At 51.2% G+C, this 19152-nt stretch overlaps 14 non-coding genes across 14 annotated transcripts; all 14 read right to left on the reverse strand.

Moving 5' to 3' along the window:
- Positions 1 to 605: 605 nt before the first annotated feature.
- Positions 606 to 724, reverse strand: LOC126331580 (5S ribosomal RNA). Its single transcript, XR_007563373.1, has one exon. It is a non-coding gene; the product is annotated as a 5S ribosomal RNA (ribosomal RNA).
- Positions 725 to 2011: 1287 nt separating this feature from the next.
- On the reverse strand, positions 2012 to 2130 carry LOC126331592 (5S ribosomal RNA). The gene has a single exon (XR_007563384.1). It is a non-coding gene; the product is annotated as a 5S ribosomal RNA (ribosomal RNA).
- Positions 2131 to 3417: 1287 nt separating this feature from the next.
- On the reverse strand, positions 3418 to 3536 carry LOC126331604 (5S ribosomal RNA). Its single transcript, XR_007563395.1, has one exon. It is a non-coding gene; the product is annotated as a 5S ribosomal RNA (ribosomal RNA).
- Positions 3537 to 4825: 1289 nt separating this feature from the next.
- LOC126331611 (5S ribosomal RNA) lies at positions 4826 to 4944 on the reverse strand. The gene has a single exon (XR_007563402.1). It is a non-coding gene; the product is annotated as a 5S ribosomal RNA (ribosomal RNA).
- A 1288-nt stretch (positions 4945 to 6232) lies between these two features.
- On the reverse strand, positions 6233 to 6351 carry LOC126331612 (5S ribosomal RNA). The gene has a single exon (XR_007563403.1). It is a non-coding gene; the product is annotated as a 5S ribosomal RNA (ribosomal RNA).
- A 1288-nt stretch (positions 6352 to 7639) lies between these two features.
- On the reverse strand, positions 7640 to 7758 carry LOC126331581 (5S ribosomal RNA). The gene has a single exon (XR_007563374.1). It is a non-coding gene; the product is annotated as a 5S ribosomal RNA (ribosomal RNA).
- Positions 7759 to 9046: 1288 nt separating this feature from the next.
- On the reverse strand, positions 9047 to 9165 carry LOC126331582 (5S ribosomal RNA). Its single transcript, XR_007563375.1, has one exon. It is a non-coding gene; the product is annotated as a 5S ribosomal RNA (ribosomal RNA).
- Positions 9166 to 10453: 1288 nt separating this feature from the next.
- Positions 10454 to 10572, reverse strand: LOC126331583 (5S ribosomal RNA). Its single transcript, XR_007563376.1, has one exon. It is a non-coding gene; the product is annotated as a 5S ribosomal RNA (ribosomal RNA).
- Positions 10573 to 11860: 1288 nt separating this feature from the next.
- LOC126331584 (5S ribosomal RNA) lies at positions 11861 to 11979 on the reverse strand. The gene has a single exon (XR_007563377.1). It is a non-coding gene; the product is annotated as a 5S ribosomal RNA (ribosomal RNA).
- Positions 11980 to 13267: 1288 nt separating this feature from the next.
- Positions 13268 to 13386, reverse strand: LOC126331585 (5S ribosomal RNA). The gene has a single exon (XR_007563378.1). It is a non-coding gene; the product is annotated as a 5S ribosomal RNA (ribosomal RNA).
- A 1288-nt stretch (positions 13387 to 14674) lies between these two features.
- LOC126331587 (5S ribosomal RNA) lies at positions 14675 to 14793 on the reverse strand. Its single transcript, XR_007563379.1, has one exon. It is a non-coding gene; the product is annotated as a 5S ribosomal RNA (ribosomal RNA).
- A 1288-nt stretch (positions 14794 to 16081) lies between these two features.
- LOC126331588 (5S ribosomal RNA) lies at positions 16082 to 16200 on the reverse strand. The gene has a single exon (XR_007563380.1). It is a non-coding gene; the product is annotated as a 5S ribosomal RNA (ribosomal RNA).
- Positions 16201 to 17488: 1288 nt separating this feature from the next.
- Positions 17489 to 17607, reverse strand: LOC126331589 (5S ribosomal RNA). The gene has a single exon (XR_007563381.1). It is a non-coding gene; the product is annotated as a 5S ribosomal RNA (ribosomal RNA).
- Positions 17608 to 18895: 1288 nt separating this feature from the next.
- Positions 18896 to 19014, reverse strand: LOC126331590 (5S ribosomal RNA). The gene has a single exon (XR_007563382.1). It is a non-coding gene; the product is annotated as a 5S ribosomal RNA (ribosomal RNA).
- Between the last annotated feature and the right edge of the window lie 138 nt (positions 19015 to 19152).

Consider the following 19152-nt stretch of genomic DNA (forward strand, 5'->3'; position numbering starts at 1 on the left):
CTACAAAACAATATGCCCTGACGTATTTCACAACATTTCTGTCACTTCATACTGTTTTGTTATTTCCAGAGACTCTTTGGAAGTCTTCCTTGGCGCACTCTTTTCAAACTGAGTTCCTTAATATCGTATCTTACGATAGTTTAAAATCAGTATGGAAGCATCTTTGTCACATGAGAAAGGTAGCATGAAAAAACGGCTGGCAGGGGTAGCGACAAGAAAGCAAGAAATGAAGACAGCCAGAGTTCCCAGGCGGTCGCCGATCCGAATATAAACGTTGTTGCTTATCTTCGGTGGTCGGACGGGAACAGGTTTTTTTTTTTTTTAATGTAGTTAGTTTTTGGAATTTAGCGCTCCTACAAAACAGTAGGCTCTGACGCATTTCAAGAGCACATCTGTCGATTCGCAGTGTTTCGTTATTTTCAACGAGTTCCTATCACTCTTCCTCCGCGCATTCTTGTACAAACTGAGTTCATTACTGTAATTTCGCATCTTTCGTTTAATACAGTAGTTTAAAATGCTTGTGGAAGCATCTTTGTCGCACCTGAGAGTTTGTATGAAAAGAGGGCTGGCAGGTGTAGAGACATAAAATTTGAAAGAAGAGAGGGAGCCAACAGCACCCGGTGTTCCCAGGCGGTCACCCATCCAAGTACTAACCGGGCCCGATGTTGCTTAACTTCGGTGATCGGACGAGAACCGGTGTATTCAACATGGTATGGCCGTTGGCGTCCTTATACTGTAGCCGCACGGCACAAGAAGGATTCGCCTCTCCTCCCAATACACGCAATCGCCATTTTCGGTGGCACATTTGACGCAAAGCACGTCCTTCCACCTCGAAGGCGACGCGCAGTGCGGCGCGCCGCCACGTGGGTCAGACGCACAACACAGCTGCTCGTTGCACCGCCCGTCATTCGTTTGGTTCGTGCGGCCTCCGACACTCGCGGGAGACGCACCTTGTTATTGTTGTCCGTCGCAGGGATTGCGCGCGGCCGGGCGGCGGGTGGACTGCGCGGGGTGTGGCAGTGTCCTGCTGGACCGAGAGAAGCGTTCTCACCTGCCTGACACGCGTCGCGCTTCTAGATATTTGCGTAATTCGCACGGTGCATAATCGGCTGTCACCTTCCGTCCCGACTTGTCCCGACTTTGCTCGACTGCCGCTCGCTGCCGCTCGGGTCGCGGTCCATATGACAGCACAAGCACGAGGAACATCTGCGAGATGGGCGCGGGCCGAACCGGCGTGTCCGAGGCGACGTGTGCGGCCGTTCGGAGCTACCAGAGCAGCTCTGTGCCGCGCCGTGCCGTGGAAAGGTGCGAAAACATGCACACAAGACACAGGCTTTTCGACAAAGTATCCATCTCTTGTAGCGACGAAAGGTAAATTTTTGTTTACAAATTTGCCGTTGTGCACTGCTACAAAACAATATGCCCTGACGTATTTCACAACATTTCTGTCACTTCATACTGTTTTGTTATTTCCAGAGACTCTTTGGAAGTCTTCCTTGGCGCACTCTTTTCAAACTGAGTTCCTTAATATCGTATCTTACGATAGTTTAAAATCAGTATGGAAGCATCTTTGTCACATGAGAAAGGTAGCATGAAAAAACGGCTGGCAGGGGTAGCGACAAGAAAGCAAGAAATGAAGACAGCCAGAGTTCCCAGGCGGTCGCCGATCCGAATATAAACGTTGTTGCTTATCTTCGGTGGTCGGACGGGAACAGGTTTTTTTTTTTTTAATGTAGTTAGTTTTTGGAATTTAGCGCTCCTACAAAACAGTAGGCTCTGACGCATTTCAAGAGCACATCTGTCGATTCGCAGTGTTTCGTTATTTTCAACGAGTTCCTATCACTCTTCCTCCGCGCATTCTTGTACAAACTGAGTTCATTACTGTAATTTCGCATCTTTCGTTTAATACAGTAGTTTAAAATGCTTGTGGAAGCATCTTTGTCGCACCTGAGAGTTTGTATGAAAAGAGGGCTGGCAGGTGTAGAGACATAAAATTTGAAAGAAGAGAGGGAGCCAACAGCACCCGGTGTTCCCAGGCGGTCACCCATCCAAGTACTAACCGGGCCCGATGTTGCTTAACTTCGGTGATCGGACGAGAACCGGTGTATTCAACATGGTATGGCCGTTGGCGTCCTTATACTGTAGCCGCACGGCACAAGAAGGATTCGCCTCTCCTCCCAATACACGCAATCGCCATTTTCGGTGGCACATTTGACGCAAAGCACGTCCTTCCACCTCGAAGGCGACGCGCAGTGCGGCGCGCCGCCACGTGGGTCAGACGCACAACACAGCTGCTCGTTGCACCGCCCGTCATTCGTTTGGTTCGTGCGGCCTCCGACACTCGCGGGAGACGCACCTTGTTATTGTTGTCCGTCGCAGGGATTGCGCGCGGCCGGGCGGCGGGTGGACTGCGCGGGGTGTGGCAGTGTCCTGCTGGACCGAGAGAAGCGTTCTCACCTGCCTGACACGCGTCGCGCTTCTAGATATTTGCGTAATTCGCACGGTGCATAATCGGCTGTCACCTTCCGTCCCGACTTGTCCCGACTTTGCTCGACTGCCGCTCGCTGCCGCTCGGGTCGCGGTCCATATGACAGCACAAGCACGAGGAACATCTGCGAGATGGGCGCGGGCCGAACCGGCGTGTCCGAGGCGACGTGTGCGGCCGTTCGGAGCTACCAGAGCAGCTCTGTGCCGCGCCGTGCCGTGGAAAGGTGCGAAAACATGCACACAAGACACAGGCTTTTCGACAAAGTATCCATCTCTTGTAGCGACGAAAGGTAAATTTTTGTTTACAAATTTGCCGTTGTGCACTGCTACAAAACAATATGCCCTGACGTATTTCACAACATTTCTGTCACTTCATACTGTTTTGTTATTTCCAGAGACTCTTTGGAAGTCTTCCTTGGCGCACTCTTTTCAAACTGAGTTCCTTAATATCGTACCTTACGATAGTTTAAAATCAGTATCGAAGCATCTTTGTCACATGAGAAAGGTAGCATGAAAAAACGGCTGGCAGGGGTAGCGACAAGAAAGCAAGAAATGAAGACAGCCAGAGTTCCCAGGCGGTCGCCGATCCGAATATAAACGTTGTTGCTTATCTTCGGTGGTCGGACGGGAACAGGTTTTTTTTTTTTTAATGTAGTTAGTTTTTGGAATTTAGCGCTCCTACAAAACAGTAGGCTCTGACGCATTTCAAGAGCACATCTGTCGATTCGCAGTGTTTCGTTATTTTCAACGAGTTCCTATCACTCTTCCTCCGCGCATTCTTGTACAAACTGAGTTCATTACTGTAATTTCGCATCTTTCGTTTAATACAGTAGTTTAAAATGCTTGTGGAAGCATCTTTGTCGCACCTGAGAGTTTGTATGAAAAGAGGGCTGGCAGGTGTAGAGACATAAAATTTGAAAGAAGAGAGGGAGCCAACAGCACCCGGTGTTCCCAGGCGGTCACCCATCCAAGTACTAACCGGGCCCGATGTTGCTTAACTTCGGTGATCGGACGAGAACCGGTGTATTCAACATGGTATGGCCGTTGGCGTCCTTATACTGTAGCCGCACGGCACAAGAAGGATTCGCCTCTCCTCCCAATACACGCAATCGCCATTTTCGGTGGCACATTTGACGCAAAGCACGTCCTTCCACCTCGAAGGCGACGCGCAGTGCGGCGCGCCGCCACGTGGGTCAGACGCACAACACAGCTGCTCGTTGCACCGCCCGTCATTCGTTTGGTTCGTGCGGCCTCCGACACTCGCGGGAGACGCACCTTGTTATTGTTGTCCGTCGCAGGGATTGCGCGCGGCCGGGCGGCGGGTGGACTGCGCGGGGTGTGGCAGTGTCCTGCTGGACCGAGAGAAGCGTTCTCACCTGCCTGACACGCGTCGCGCTTCTAGATATTTGCGTAATTCGCACGGTGCATAATCGGCTGTCACCTTCCGTCCCGACTTGTCCCGACTTTGCTCGACTGCCGCTCGCTGCCGCTCGGGTCGCGGTCCATATGACAGCACAAGCACGAGGAACATCTGCGAGATGGGCGCGGGCCGAACCGGCGTGTCCGAGGCGACGTGTGCGGCCGTTCGGAGCTACCAGAGCAGCTCTGTGCCGCGCCGTGCCGTGGAAAGGTGCGAAAACATGCACACAAGACACAGGCTTTTCGACAAAGTATCCATCTCTTGTAGCGACGAAAGGTAAATTTTTGTTTACAAATTTTCCGTTGTGCACTGCTACAAAACAATATGCCCTGACGTATTTCACAACATTTCTGTCACTTCATACTGTTTTGTTATTTCCAGAGACTCTTTGGAAGTCTTCCTTGGCGCACTCTTTTCAAACTGAGTTCCTTAATATCGTATCTTACGATAGTTTAAAATCAGTATGGAAGCATCTTTGTCACATGAGAAAGGTAGCATGAAAAAACGGCTGGCAGGGGTAGCGACAAGAAAGCAAGAAATGAAGACAGCCAGAGTTCCCAGGCGGTCGCCGATCCGAATATAAACGTTGTTGCTTATCTTCGGTGGTCGGACGGGAACAGGTTTTTTTTTTTTTTTAATGTAGTTAGTTTTTGGAATTTAGCGCTCCTACAAAACAGTAGGCTCTGACGCATTTCAAGAGCACATCTGTCGATTCGCAGTGTTTCGTTATTTTCAACGAGTTCCTATCACTCTTCCTCCGCGCATTCTTGTACAAACTGAGTTCATTACTGTAATTTCGCATCTTTCGTTTAATACAGTAGTTTAAAATGCTTGTGGAAGCATCTTTGTCGCACCTGAGAGTTTGTATGAAAAGAGGGCTGGCAGGTGTAGAGACATAAAATTTGAAAGAAGAGAGGGAGCCAACAGCACCCGGTGTTCCCAGGCGGTCACCCATCCAAGTACTAACCGGGCCCGATGTTGCTTAACTTCGGTGATCGGACGAGAACCGGTGTATTCAACATGGTATGGCCGTTGGCGTCCTTATACTGTAGCCGCACGGCACAAGAAGGATTCGCCTCTCCTCCCAATACACGCAATCGCCATTTTCGGTGGCACATTTGACGCAAAGCACGTCCTTCCACCTCGAAGGCGACGCGCAGTGCGGCGCGCCGCCACGTGGGTCAGACGCACAACACAGCTGCTCGTTGCACCGCCCGTCATTCGTTTGGTTCGTGCGGCCTCCGACACTCGCGGGAGACGCACCTTGTTATTGTTGTCCGTCGCAGGGATTGCGCGCGGCCGGGCGGCGGGTGGACTGCGCGGGGTGTGGCAGTGTCCTGCTGGACCGAGAGAAGCGTTCTCACCTGCCTGACACGCGTCGCGCTTCTAGATATTTGCGTAATTCGCACGGTGCATAATCGGCTGTCACCTTCCGTCCCGACTTGTCCCGACTTTGCTCGACTGCCGCTCGCTGCCGCTCGGGTCGCGGTCCATATGACAGCACAAGCACGAGGAACATCTGCGAGATGGGCGCGGGCCGAACCGGCGTGTCCGAGGCGACGTGTGCGGCCGTTCGGAGCTACCAGAGCAGCTCTGTGCCGCGCCGTGCCGTGGAAAGGTGCGAAAACATGCACACAAGACACAGGCTTTTCGACAAAGTATCCATCTCTTGTAGCGACGAAAGGTAAATTTTTGTTTACAAATTTGCCGTTGTGCACTGCTACAAAACAATATGCCCTGACGTATTTCACAACATTTCTGTCACTTCATACTGTTTTGTTATTTCCAGAGACTCTTTGGAAGTCTTCCTTGGCGCACTCTTTTCAAACTGAGTTCCTTAATATCGTATCTTACGATAGTTTAAAATCAGTATGGAAGCATCTTTGTCACATGAGAAAGGTAGCATGAAAAAACGGCTGGCAGGGGTAGCGACAAGAAAGCAAGAAATGAAGACAGCCAGAGTTCCCAGGCGGTCGCCGATCCGAATATAAACGTTGTTGCTTATCTTCGGTGGTCGGACGGGAACAGGTTTTTTTTTTTTTTAATGTAGTTAGTTTTTGGAATTTAGCGCTCCTACAAAACAGTAGGCTCTGACGCATTTCAAGAGCACATCTGTCGATTCGCAGTGTTTCGTTATTTTCAACGAGTTCCTATCACTCTTCCTCCGCGCATTCTTGTACAAACTGAGTTCATTACTGTAATTTCGCATCTTTCGTTTAATACAGTAGTTTAAAATGCTTGTGGAAGCATCTTTGTCGCACCTGAGAGTTTGTATGAAAAGAGGGCTGGCAGGTGTAGAGACATAAAATTTGAAAGAAGAGAGGGAGCCAACAGCACCCGGTGTTCCCAGGCGGTCACCCATCCAAGTACTAACCGGGCCCGATGTTGCTTAACTTCGGTGATCGGACGAGAACCGGTGTATTCAACATGGTATGGCCGTTGGCGTCCTTATACTGTAGCCGCACGGCACAAGAAGGATTCGCCTCTCCTCCCAATACACGCAATCGCCATTTTCGGTGGCACATTTGACGCAAAGCACGTCCTTCCACCTCGAAGGCGACGCGCAGTGCGGCGCGCCGCCACGTGGGTCAGACGCACAACACAGCTGCTCGTTGCACCGCCCGTCATTCGTTTGGTTCGTGCGGCCTCCGACACTCGCGGGAGACGCACCTTGTTATTGTTGTCCGTCGCAGGGATTGCGCGCGGCCGGGCGGCGGGTGGACTGCGCGGGGTGTGGCAGTGTCCTGCTGGACCGAGAGAAGCGTTCTCACCTGCCTGACACGCGTCGCGCTTCTAGATATTTGCGTAATTCGCACGGTGCATAATCGGCTGTCACCTTCCGTCCCGACTTGTCCCGACTTTGCTCGACTGCCGCTCGCTGCCGCTCGGGTCGCGGTCCATATGACAGCACAAGCACGAGGAACATCTGCGAGATGGGCGCGGGCCGAACCGGCGTGTCCGAGGCGACGTGTGCGGCCGTTCGGAGCTACCAGAGCAGCTCTGTGCCGCGCCGTGCCGTGGAAAGGTGCGAAAACATGCACACAAGACACAGGCTTTTCGACAAAGTATCCATCTCTTGTAGCGACGAAAGGTAAATTTTTGTTTACAAATTTTCCGTTGTGCACTGCTACAAAACAATATGCCCTGACGTATTTCACAACATTTCTGTCACTTCATACTGTTTTGTTATTTCCAGAGACTCTTTGGAAGTCTTCCTTGGCGCACTCTTTTCAAACTGAGTTCCTTAATATCGTATCTTACGATAGTTTAAAATCAGTATGGAAGCATCTTTGTCACATGAGAAAGGTAGCATGAAAAAACGGCTGGCAGGGGTAGCGACAAGAAAGCAAGAAATGAAGACAGCCAGAGTTCCCAGGCGGTCGCCGATCCGAATATAAACGTTGTTGCTTATCTTCGGTGGTCGGACGGGAACAGGTTTTTTTTTTTTTTAATGTAGTTAGTTTTTGGAATTTAGCGCTCCTACAAAACAGTAGGCTCTGACGCATTTCAAGAGCACATCTGTCGATTCGCAGTGTTTCGTTATTTTCAACGAGTTCCTATCACTCTTCCTCCGCGCATTCTTGTACAAACTGAGTTCATTACTGTAATTTCGCATCTTTCGTTTAATACAGTAGTTTAAAATGCTTGTGGAAGCATCTTTGTCGCACCTGAGAGTTTGTATGAAAAGAGGGCTGGCAGGTGTAGAGACATAAAATTTGAAAGAAGAGAGGGAGCCAACAGCACCCGGTGTTCCCAGGCGGTCACCCATCCAAGTACTAACCGGGCCCGATGTTGCTTAACTTCGGTGATCGGACGAGAACCGGTGTATTCAACATGGTATGGCCGTTGGCGTCCTTATACTGTAGCCGCACGGCACAAGAAGGATTCGCCTCTCCTCCCAATACACGCAATCGCCATTTTCGGTGGCACATTTGACGCAAAGCACGTCCTTCCACCTCGAAGGCGACGCGCAGTGCGGCGCGCCGCCACGTGGGTCAGACGCACAACACAGCTGCTCGTTGCACCGCCCGTCATTCGTTTGGTTCGTGCGGCCTCCGACACTCGCGGGAGACGCACCTTGTTATTGTTGTCCGTCGCAGGGATTGCGCGCGGCCGGGCGGCGGGTGGACTGCGCGGGGTGTGGCAGTGTCCTGCTGGACCGAGAGAAGCGTTCTCACCTGCCTGACACGCGTCGCGCTTCTAGATATTTGCGTAATTCGCACGGTGCATAATCGGCTGTCACCTTCCGTCCCGACTTGTCCCGACTTTGCTCGACTGCCGCTCGCTGCCGCTCGGGTCGCGGTCCATATGACAGCACAAGCACGAGGAACATCTGCGAGATGGGCGCGGGCCGAACCGGCGTGTCCGAGGCGACGTGTGCGGCCGTTCGGAGCTACCAGAGCAGCTCTGTGCCGCGCCGTGCCGTGGAAAGGTGCGAAAACATGCACACAAGACACAGGCTTTTCGACAAAGTATCCATCTCTTGTAGCGACGAAAGGTAAATTTTTGTTTACAAATTTGCCGTTGTGCACTGCTACAAAACAATATGCCCTGACGTATTTCACAACATTTCTGTCACTTCATACTGTTTTGTTATTTCCAGAGACTCTTTGGAAGTCTTCCTTGGCGCACTCTTTTCAAACTGAGTTCCTTAATATCGTATCTTACGATAGTTTAAAATCAGTATGGAAGCATCTTTGTCACATGAGAAAGGTAGCATGAAAAAACGGCTGGCAGGGGTAGCGACAAGAAAGCAAGAAATGAAGACAGCCAGAGTTCCCAGGCGGTCGCCGATCCGAATATAAACGTTGTTGCTTATCTTCGGTGGTCGGACGGGAACAGGTTTTTTTTTTTTTTAATGTAGTTAGTTTTTGGAATTTAGCGCTCCTACAAAACAGTAGGCTCTGACGCATTTCAAGAGCACATCTGTCGATTCGCAGTGTTTCGTTATTTTCAACGAGTTCCTATCACTCTTCCTCCGCGCATTCTTGTACAAACTGAGTTCATTACTGTAATTTCGCATCTTTCGTTTAATACAGTAGTTTAAAATGCTTGTGGAAGCATCTTTGTCGCACCTGAGAGTTTGTATGAAAAGAGGGCTGGCAGGTGTAGAGACATAAAATTTGAAAGAAGAGAGGGAGCCAACAGCACCCGGTGTTCCCAGGCGGTCACCCATCCAAGTACTAACCGGGCCCGATGTTGCTTAACTTCGGTGATCGGACGAGAACCGGTGTATTCAACATGGTATGGCCGTTGGCGTCCTTATACTGTAGCCGCACGGCACAAGAAGGATTCGCCTCTCCTCCCAATACACGCAATCGCCATTTTCGGTGGCACATTTGACGCAAAGCACGTCCTTCCACCTCGAAGGCGACGCGCAGTGCGGCGCGCCGCCACGTGGGTCAGACGCACAACACAGCTGCTCGTTGCACCGCCCGTCATTCGTTTGGTTCGTGCGGCCTCCGACACTCGCGGGAGACGCACCTTGTTATTGTTGTCCGTCGCAGGGATTGCGCGCGGCCGGGCGGCGGGTGGACTGCGCGGGGTGTGGCAGTGTCCTGCTGGACCGAGAGAAGCGTTCTCACCTGCCTGACACGCGTCGCGCTTCTAGATATTTGCGTAATTCGCACGGTGCATAATCGGCTGTCACCTTCCGTCCCGACTTGTCCCGACTTTGCTCGACTGCCGCTCGCTGCCGCTCGGGTCGCGGTCCATATGACAGCACAAGCACGAGGAACATCTGCGAGATGGGCGCGGGCCGAACCGGCGTGTCCGAGGCGACGTGTGCGGCCGTTCGGAGCTACCAGAGCAGCTCTGTGCCGCGCCGTGCCGTGGAAAGGTGCGAAAACATGCACACAAGACACAGGCTTTTCGACAAAGTATCCATCTCTTGTAGCGACGAAAGGTAAATTTTTGTTTACAAATTTGCCGTTGTGCACTGCTACAAAACAATATGCCCTGACGTATTTCACAACATTTCTGTCACTTCATACTGTTTTGTTATTTCCAGAGACTCTTTGGAAGTCTTCCTTGGCGCACTCTTTTCAAACTGAGTTCCTTAATATCGTATCTTACGATAGTTTAAAATTAGTATGGAAGCATCTTTGTCACATGAGAAAGGTAGCATGAAAAAACGGCTGGCAGGGGTAGCGACAAGAAAGCAAGAAATGAAGACAGCCAGAGTTCCCAGGCGGTCGCCGATCCGAATATAAACGTTGTTGCTTATCTTCGGTGGTCGGACGGGAACAGGTTTTTTTTTTTTTTAATGTAGTTAGTTTTTGGAATTTAGCGCTCCTACAAAACAGTAGGCTCTGACGCATTTCAAGAGCACATCTGTCGATTCGCAGTGTTTCGTTATTTTCAACGAGTTCCTATCACTCTTCCTCCGCGCATTCTTGTACAAACTGAGTTCATTACTGTAATTTCGCATCTTTCGTTTAATACAGTAGTTTAAAATGCTTGTGGAAGCATCTTTGTCGCACCTGAGAGTTTGTATGAAAAGAGGGCTGGCAGGTGTAGAGACATAAAATTTGAAAGAAGAGAGGGAGCCAACAGCACCCGGTGTTCCCAGGCGGTCACCCATCCAAGTACTAACCGGGCCCGATGTTGCTTAACTTCGGTGATCGGACGAGAACCGGTGTATTCAACATGGTATGGCCGTTGGCGTCCTTATACTGTAGCCGCACGGCACAAGAAGGATTCGCCTCTCCTCCCAATACACGCAATCGCCATTTTCGGTGGCACATTTGACGCAAAGCACGTCCTTCCACCTCGAAGGCGACGCGCAGTGCGGCGCGCCGCCACGTGGGTCAGACGCACAACACAGCTGCTCGTTGCACCGCCCGTCATTCGTTTGGTTCGTGCGGCCTCCGACACTCGCGGGAGACGCACCTTGTTATTGTTGTCCGTCGCAGGGATTGCGCGCGGCCGGGCGGCGGGTGGACTGCGCGGGGTGTGGCAGTGTCCTGCTGGACCGAGAGAAGCGTTCTCACCTGCCTGACACGCGTCGCGCTTCTAGATATTTGCGTAATTCGCACGGTGCATAATCGGCTGTCACCTTCCGTCCCGACTTGTCCCGACTTTGCTCGACTGCCGCTCGCTGCCGCTCGGGTCGCGGTCCATATGACAGCACAAGCACGAGGAACATCTGCGAGATGGGCGCGGGCCGAACCGGCGTGTCCGAGGCGACGTGTGCGGCCGTTCGGAGCTACCAGAGCAGCTCTGTGCCGCGCCGTGCCGTGGAAAGGTGCGAAAACATGCACACAAGACACAGGCTTTTCGACAAAGTATCCATCTCTTGTAGCGACGAAAGGTAAATTTTTGTTTACAAATTTGCCGTTGTGCACTGCTACAAAACAATATGCCCTGACGTATTTCACAACATTTCTGTCACTTCATACTGTTTTGTTATTTCCAGAGACTCTTTGGAAGTCTTCCTTGGCGCACTCTTTTCAAACTGAGTTCCTTAATATCGTATCTTACGATAGTTTAAAATCAGTATGGAAGCATCTTTGTCACATGAGAAAGGTAGCATGAAAAAACGGCTGGCAGGGGTAGCGACAAGAAAGCAAGAAATGAAGACAGCCAGAGTTCCCAGGCGGTCGCCGATCCGAATATAAACGTTGTTGCTTATCTTCGGTGGTCGGACGGGAACAGGTTTTTTTTTTTTTTAATGTAGTTAGTTTTTGGAATTTAGCGCTCCTACAAAACAGTAGGCTCTGACGCATTTCAAGAGCACATCTGTCGATTCGCAGTGTTTCGTTATTTTCAACGAGTTCCTATCACTCTTCCTCCGCGCATTCTTGTACAAACTGAGTTCATTACTGTAATTTCGCATCTTTCGTTTAATACAGTAGTTTAAAATGCTTGTGGAAGCATCTTTGTCGCACCTGAGAGTTTGTATGAAAAGAGGGCTGGCAGGTGTAGAGACATAAAATTTGAAAGAAGAGAGGGAGCCAACAGCACCCGGTGTTCCCAGGCGGTCACCCATCCAAGTACTAACCGGGCCCGATGTTGCTTAACTTCGGTGATCGGACGAGAACCGGTGTATTCAACATGGTATGGCCGTTGGCGTCCTTATACTGTAGCCGCACGGCACAAGAAGGATTCGCCTCTCCTCCCAATACACGCAATCGCCATTTTCGGTGGCACATTTGACGCAAAGCACGTCCTTCCACCTCGAAGGCGACGCGCAGTGCGGCGCGCCGCCACGTGGGTCAGACGCACAACACAGCTGCTCGTTGCACCGCCCGTCATTCGTTTGGTTCGTGCGGCCTCCGACACTCGCGGGAGACGCACCTTGTTATTGTTGTCCGTCGCAGGGATTGCGCGCGGCCGGGCGGCGGGTGGACTGCGCGGGGTGTGGCAGTGTCCTGCTGGACCGAGAGAAGCGTTCTCACCTGCCTGACACGCGTCGCGCTTCTAGATATTTGCGTAATTCGCACGGTGCATAATCGGCTGTCACCTTCCGTCCCGACTTGTCCCGACTTTGCTCGACTGCCGCTCGCTGCCGCTCGGGTCGCGGTCCATATGACAGCACAAGCACGAGGAACATCTGCGAGATGGGCGCGGGCCGAACCGGCGTGTCCGAGGCGACGTGTGCGGCCGTTCGGAGCTACCAGAGCAGCTCTGTGCCGCGCCGTGCCGTGGAAAGGTGCGAAAACATGCACACAAGACACAGGCTTTTCGACAAAGTATCCATCTCTTGTAGCGACGAAAGGTAAATTTTTGTTTACAAATTTTCCGTTGTGCACTGCTACAAAACAATATGCCCTGACGTATTTCACAACATTTCTGTCACTTCATACTGTTTTGTTATTTCCAGAGACTCTTTGGAAGTCTTCCTTGGCGCACTCTTTTCAAACTGAGTTCCTTAATATCGTATCTTACGATAGTTTAAAATCAGTATGGAAGCATCTTTGTCACATGAGAAAGGTAGCATGAAAAAACGGCTGGCAGGGGTAGCGACAAGAAAGCAAGAAATGAAGACAGCCAGAGTTCCCAGGCGGTCGCCGATCCGAATATAAACGTTGTTGCTTATCTTCGGTGGTCGGACGGGAACAGGTTTTTTTTTTTTTTAATGTAGTTAGTTTTTGGAATTTAGCGCTCCTACAAAACAGTAGGCTCTGACGCATTTCAAGAGCACATCTGTCGATTCGCAGTGTTTCGTTATTTTCAACGAGTTCCTATCACTCTTCCTCCGCGCATTCTTGTACAAACTGAGTTCATTACTGTAATTTCGCATCTTTCGTTTAATACAGTAGTTTAAAATGCTTGTGGAAGCATCTTTGTCGCACCTGAGAGTTTGTATGAAAAGAGGGCTGGCAGGTGTAGAGACATAAAATTTGAAAGAAGAGAGGGAGCCAACAGCACCCGGTGTTCCCAGGCGGTCACCCATCCAAGTACTAACCGGGCCCGATGTTGCTTAACTTCGGTGATCGGACGAGAACCGGTGTATTCAACATGGTATGGCCGTTGGCGTCCTTATACTGTAGCCGCACGGCACAAGAAGGATTCGCCTCTCCTCCCAATACACGCAATCGCCATTTTCGGTGGCACATTTGACGCAAAGCACGTCCTTCCACCTCGAAGGCGACGCGCAGTGCGGCGCGCCGCCACGTGGGTCAGACGCACAACACAGCTGCTCGTTGCACCGCCCGTCATTCGTTTGGTTCGTGCGGCCTCCGACACTCGCGGGAGACGCACCTTGTTATTGTTGTCCGTCGCAGGGATTGCGCGCGGCCGGGCGGCGGGTGGACTGCGCGGGGTGTGGCAGTGTCCTGCTGGACCGAGAGAAGCGTTCTCACCTGCCTGACACGCGTCGCGCTTCTAGATATTTGCGTAATTCGCACGGTGCATAATCGGCTGTCACCTTCCGTCCCGACTTGTCCCGACTTTGCTCGACTGCCGCTCGCTGCCGCTCGGGTCGCGGTCCATATGACAGCACAAGCACGAGGAACATCTGCGAGATGGGCGCGGGCCGAACCGGCGTGTCCGAGGCGACGTGTGCGGCCGTTCGGAGCTACCAGAGCAGCTCTGTGCCGCGCCGTGCCGTGGAAAGGTGCGAAAACATGCACACAAGACACAGGCTTTTCGACAAAGTATCCATCTCTTGTAGCGACGAAAGGTAAATTTTTGTTTACAAATTTTCCGTTGTGCACTGCTACAAAACAATATGCCCTGACGTATTTCACAACATTTCTGTCACTTCATACTGTTTTGTTATTTCCAGAGACTCTTTGGAAGTCTTCCTTGGCGCACTCTTTTCAAACTGAGTTCCTTAATATCGTATCTTACGATAGTTTAAAATCAGTATGGAAGCATCTTTGTCACATGAGAAAGGTAGCATGAAAAAACGGCTGGCAGGGGTAGCGACAAGAAAGCAAGAAATGAAGACAGCCAGAGTTCCCAGGCGGTCGCCGATCCGAATATAAACGTTGTTGCTTATCTTCGGTGGTCGGACGGGAACAGGTTTTTTTTTTTTTTAATGTAGTTAGTTTTTGGAATTTAGCGCTCCTACAAAACAGTAGGCTCTGACGCATTTCAAGAGCACATCTGTCGATTCGCAGTGTTTCGTTATTTTCAACGAGTTCCTATCACTCTTCCTCCGCGCATTCTTGTACAAACTGAGTTCATTACTGTAATTTCGCATCTTTCGTTTAATACAGTAGTTTAAAATGCTTGTGGAAGCATCTTTGTCGCACCTGAGAGTTTGTATGAAAAGAGGGCTGGCAGGTGTAGAGACATAAAATTTGAAAGAAGAGAGGGAGCCAACAGCACCCGGTGTTCCCAGGCGGTCACCCATCCAAGTACTAACCGGGCCCGATGTTGCTTAACTTCGGTGATCGGACGAGAACCGGTGTATTCAACATGGTATGGCCGTTGGCGTCCTTATACTGTAGCCGCACGGCACAAGAAGGATTCGCCTCTCCTCCCAATACACGCAATCGCCATTTTCGGTGGCACATTTGACGCAAAGCACGTCCTTCCACCTCGAAGGCGACGCGCAGTGCGGCGCGCCGCCACGTGGGTCAGACGCACAACACAGCTGCTCGTTGCACCGCCCGTCATTCGTTTGGTTCGTGCGGCCTCCGACACTCGCGGGAGACGCACCTTGTTATTGTTGTCCGTCGCAGGGATTGCGCGCGGCCGGGCGGCGGGTGGACTGCGCGGGGTGTGGCAGTGTCCTGCTGGACCGAGAGAAGCGTTCTCACCTGCCTGACACGCGTCGCGCTTCTAGATATTTGCGTAATTCGCACGGTGCATAATCGGCTGTCACCTTCCGTCCCGACTTGTCCCGACTTTGCTCGACTGCCGCTCGCTGCCGCTCGGGTCGCGGTCCATATGACAGCACAAGCACGAGGAACATCTGCGAGATGGGCGCGGGCCGAACCGGCGTGTCCGAGGCGACGTGTGCGGCCGTTCGGAGCTACCAGAGCAGCTCTGTGCCGCGCCGTGCCGTGGAAAGGTGCGAAAACATGCACACAAGACACAGGCTTTTCGACAAAGTATCCATCTCTTGTAGCGACGAAAGGTAAATTTTTGTTTACAAATTTGCCGTTGTGCACTGCTACAAAACAATATGCCCTGACGTATTTCACAACATTTCTGTCACTTCATACTGTTTTGTTATTTCCAGAGACTCTTTGGAAGTCTTCCTTGGCGCACTCTTTTCAAACTGAGTTCCTTAATATCGTATCTTACGATAGTTTAAAATCAGTATGGAAGCATCTTTGTCACATGAGAAAGGTAGCATGAAAAAACGGCTGGCAGGGGTAGCGACAAGAAAGCAAGAAATGAAGACAGCCAGAGTTCCCAGGCGGTCGCCGATCCGAATATAAACGTTGTTGCTTATCTTCGGTGGTCGGACGGGAACAGGTTTTTTTTTTTTTTAATGTAGTTAGTTTTTGGAATTTAGCGCTCCTACAAAACAGTAGGCTCTGACGCATTTCAAGAGCACATCTGTCGATTCGCAGTGTTTCGTTATTTTCAACGAGTTCCTATCACTCTTCCTCCGCGCATTCTTGTACAAACTGAGTTCATTACTGTAATTTCGCATCTTTCGTTTAATACAGTAGTTTAAAATGCTTGTGGAAGCATCTTTGTCGCACCTGAGAGTTTGTATGAAAAGAGGGCTGGCAGGTGTAGAGACATAAAATTTGAAAGAAGAGAGGGAGCCAACAGCACCCGGTGTTCCCAGGCGGTCACCCATCCAAGTACTAACCGGGCCCGATGTTGCTTAACTTCGGTGATCGGACGAGAACCGGTGTATTCAACATGGTATGGCCGTTGGCGTCCTTATACTGTAGCCGCACGGCACAAGAAGGATTCGCCTCTCCTCCCAATACACGCAATCGCCATTTTCGGTGGCACATTTGACGCAAAGCACGTCCTTCCACCTCGAAGGCGACGCGCAGTGCGGCGCGCCGCCACGTGGGTCAGACGCACAACACAGCTGCTCGTTGCACCGCCCGTCATTCGTTTGGTTCGTGCGGCCTCCGACACTCGCGGGAGACGCACCTTGTTATTGTTGTCCGTCGCAGGGATTGCGCGCGGCCGGGCGGCGGGTGGACTGCGCGGGGTGTGGCAGTGTCCTGCTGGACCGAGAGAAGCGTTCTCACCTGCCTGACACGCGTCGCGCTTCTAGATATTTGCGTAATTCGCACGGTGCATAATCGGCTGTCACCTTCCGTCCCGACTTGTCCCGACTTTGCTCGACTGCCGCTCGCTGCCGCTCGGGTCGCGGTCCATATGACAGCACAAGCACGAGGAACATCTGCGAGATGGGCGCGGGCCGAACCGGCGTGTCCGAGGCGACGTGTGCGGCCGTTCGGAGCTACCAGAGCAGCTCTGTGCCGCGCCGTGCCGTGGAAAGGTGCGAAAACATGCACACAAGACACAGGCTTTTCGACAAAGTATCCATCTCTTGTAGCGACGAAAGGTAAATTTTTGTTTACAAATTTTCCGTTGTGCACTGCTACAAAACAATATGCCCTGACGTATTTCACAACATTTCTGTCACTTCATACTGTTTTGTTATTTCCAGAGACTCTTTGGAAGTCTTCCTTGGCGCACTCTTTTCAAACTGAGTTCCTTAATATCGTATCTTACGATAGTTTAAAATCAGTATGGAAGCATCTTTGTCACATGAGAAAGGTAGCATGAAAAAACGGCTGGCAGGGGTAGCGACAAGAAAGCAAGAAATGAAGACAGCCAGAGTTCCCAGGCGGTCGCCGATCCGAATATAAACGTTGTTGCTTATCTTCGGTGGTCGGACGGGAACAGGTTTTTTTTTTTTTTAATGTAGTTAGTTTTTGGAATTTAGCGCTCCTACAAAACAGTAGGCTCTGACGCATTTCAAGAGCACATCTGTCGATTCGCAGTGTTTCGTTATTTTCAACGAGTTCCTATCACTCTTCCTCCGCGCATTCTTGTACAAACTGAGTTCATTACTGTAATTTCGCATCTTTCGTTTAATACAGTAGTTTAAAATGCTTGTGGAAGCATCTTTGTCGCACCTGAGAGTTTGTATGAAAAGAGGGCTGGCAGGTGTAGAGACATAAAATTTGAAAGAAGAGAGGGAGCCAACAGCACCCGGTGTTCCCAGGCGGTCACCCATCCAAGTACTAACCGGGCCCGATGTTGCTTAACTTCGGTGATCGGACGAGAACCGGTGTATTCAACATGGTATGGCCGTTGGCGTCCTTATACTGTAGCCGCACGGCACAAGAAGGATTCGCCTCTCCTCCCAATACACGCAATCGCCATTTTCGGTGGCACATTTGACGCAAAGCACGTCCTTCCACCTCGAAGGCGACGCGCAGTGCGGCGCGCCGCCACGTGGGTCAGACGCACAACACAGCTGCTCGTTGCACCGCCCGTCATTCGTTTGGTTCGTGCGGCCTCCGACACTCGCGGGAGACGCACCTTGTTATTGTTGTCCGTCGCAGGGATTGCGCGCGGCCGGGCGGCGGGTGGACTGCGCGGGGTGTGGCAGTGTCCTGCTGGACCGAGAGAAGCGTTCTCACCTGCCTGACACGCGTCGCGCTTCTAGATATTTGCGTAATTCGCACGGTGCATAATCGGCTGTCACCTTCCGTCCCGACTTGTCCCGACTTTGCTCGACTGCCGCTCGCTGCCGCTCGGGTCGCGGTCCATATGACAGCACAAGCACGAGGAACATCTGCGAGATGGGCGCGGGCCGAACCGGCGTGTCCGAGGCGACGTGTGCGGCCGTTCGGAGCTACCAGAGCAGCTCTGTGCCGCGCCGTGCCGTGGAAAGGTGCGAAAACATGCACACAAGACACAGGCTTTTCGACAAAGTATCCATCTCTTGTAGCGACGAAAGGTAAATTTTTGTTTACAAATTTGCCGTTGTGCACTGCTACAAAACAATATGCCCTGACGTATTTCACAACATTTCTGTCACTTCATACTGTTTTGTTATTTCCAGAGACTCTTTGGAAGTCTTCCTTGGCGCACTCTTTTCAAACTGAGTTCCTTAATATCGTATCTTACGATAGTTTAAAATCAGTATGGAAGCATCTTTGTCACATGAGAAAGGTAGCATGAAAAAACGGCTGGCAGGGGTAGCGACAAGAAAGCAAGAAATGAAGACAGCCAGAGTTCCCAGGCGGTCGCCGATCCGAATATAAACGTTGTTGCTTATCTTCGGTGGTCGGACGGGAACAGGTTTTTTTTTTTTTTAATGTAGTTAGTTTTTGGAATTTAGCGCTCCTACAAAACAGTAGGCTCTGACGCATTTCAAGAGCACATCTGTCGATTCGCAGTGTTTCGTTATTTTCAACGAGTTCCTATCACTCTTCCTCCGCGCATTCTTGTACAAACTGAGTTCATTACTGTAATTTCGCATCTTTCGTTTAATACAGTAGTTTAAAATGCTTGTGGAAGCATCTTTGTCGCACCTGAGAGTTTGTATGAAAAGAGGGCTGGCAGGTGTAGAGACATAAAATTTGAAAGAAGAGAGGGAGCCAACAGCACCCGGTGTTCCCAGGCGGTCACCCATCCAAGTACTAACCGGGCCCGATGTTGCTTAACTTCGGTGATCGGACGAGAACCGGTGTATTCAACATGGTATGGCCGTTGGCGTCCTTATACTGTAGCCGCACGGCACAAGAAGGATTCGCCTCTCCTCCCAATACACGCAATCGCCATTTTCGGTGGCACATTTGACGCAAAGCACGTCCTTCCACCTCGAAGGCGACGCGCAGTGCGGCGCGCCGCCA

Source organism: Schistocerca gregaria, unplaced genomic scaffold (assembly GCF_023897955.1).
Source record: "Schistocerca gregaria isolate iqSchGreg1 unplaced genomic scaffold, iqSchGreg1.2 ptg001376l, whole genome shotgun sequence".
Lineage (NCBI taxonomy): Eukaryota > Metazoa > Arthropoda > Insecta > Orthoptera > Acrididae > Schistocerca > Schistocerca gregaria.